The sequence below is a fragment of the Rhinolophus sinicus genome, linkage group LG04 (assembly GCF_036562045.2).
Source record: "Rhinolophus sinicus isolate RSC01 linkage group LG04, ASM3656204v1, whole genome shotgun sequence".
NCBI lineage: Eukaryota > Metazoa > Chordata > Mammalia > Chiroptera > Rhinolophidae > Rhinolophus > Rhinolophus sinicus.
This window is the reverse complement of record NC_133754.1, coordinates 114664103-114665649: the sequence shown is the minus strand read 5'-3', so window position 1 is coordinate 114665649 and position 1547 is coordinate 114664103.

Here is a 1547-nt window from a genome sequence, read left to right as displayed (position 1 = left end):
GGCTCCCCACCCTCCTGGCCCCAGCCCCCGCGCCGCCGCCCGACAGCCAATCAGAGCATGCGGACACGCCTCTTTTCCTAGCCGGCACGCCTGGAAGCCCAATCAGTTGCAGACTGCTGTCACGTCACCCGACCTCTATGCCCCTCCCCCGACTCACAAGGAGGGGCGGAGCCCAACGGGCGGGGCTACTGGGAGGAGCAACGAGTCCTCTGGTCCAGGCTGGTTGGCCAGCGTGGGTAGTCACGGTGATTATCTGTGTTTTCTCTAAATCTGGATCCACATTCGTGATGGTCACTCCTCTTTGAAGTTTATACATTCATTTAGCCATTGAACAATTGTATATTGAGCACTTACTATGTGCCAGGCATATTGTAGAAGATTCTTGCTTCGTGCTTTCATGGATCTTACAGAAAAGTGTCGTGAAGGAAGGGCACAGACTTGTTTATGAGACAGCGAAGGAACCTGACCTAATTAGGAAGCTTTTCCCAGTTAAGCTGAGATCTGAAGGATGATAAGGAGCAGGAGCAATGGCAAGTGCAGAAGACTTGAGATCGAGTGTAGCACAACCCACTCACAGGCTCCAAGAAAACCACTGAACTGGATTGCAAAGAGTTGGGTGAGGGCCTTATTTGATCTTTCTTCTAGGACCAGTGGGAGGAAAACATTAAGCGTGAGCATGTATTTGGAAAGGCTACTGTGGCTGCAATGTGAAGGACTTGAAGGGAGGTCAAAAGGGACGCAGGGAGACCAGTAGAAGATTGTTGCAGAGCTCCAGGGAAGAGCTGACGACAGTCACTTGGACTCGAATGGTGGCAGTGGAGGTGAAGAGATAGTAAATTTAAGAGCCATTTTGCAGGTTTTATCAACAGGACTTGGTGATGCATTAGATATGGATGAAGAGGAGGAAAAGGAGGAGAGTTATGAGAACTCTTATTTTTCTGGCTGGTGCGGGTGGAATGAACGGTGGTGCTATTTACAGAGAATTAGAGCGCTAGAAGAGACTGCTTTGATAAGAATTATGCGTTCAGTCTTGGAGATGTTGAGCTTTGAGGTGTTGTTTTTCATTTTTTCTTTTGAGATATTCAATTGAGGTCTTGAGCTCAGAACTTGTTTCCCCAGAACCTGTATTTTGTTAGGGTATCAGGTGTCTTTATGCCCCAGAGGAATCTGGGCCCCCTTCCAGCTTCAATGGTGATTAATCTTAAATTGTGCATTGTAATTCCATTTTCTTGCCAGTGATTGGTGTAGGAATAGGCTTGTGGTACAAATCTGGCAGAACAGATCTCAGGGGAAGTATTCTAGAGCATTTCTGGAAACGTTTTTCTTGTACCTAAAAAGGGATTGGGAAGGAATCTGCCATCTTCCCACTTCTATTCTTTGGTCCTTCTTATGTGAGGAGGACCTGATGCTTCGAGTTGCTGTCCCTTAATGTGACTATAAGGATGACAGAGCAGAGGGATGGAGAAAACCTAGGTTCTTGATGTTGAGCTGCTGACTTACCCCACTTGGGAACCTCCCTACCTCAGACTTCTTATTATGTAAGATGA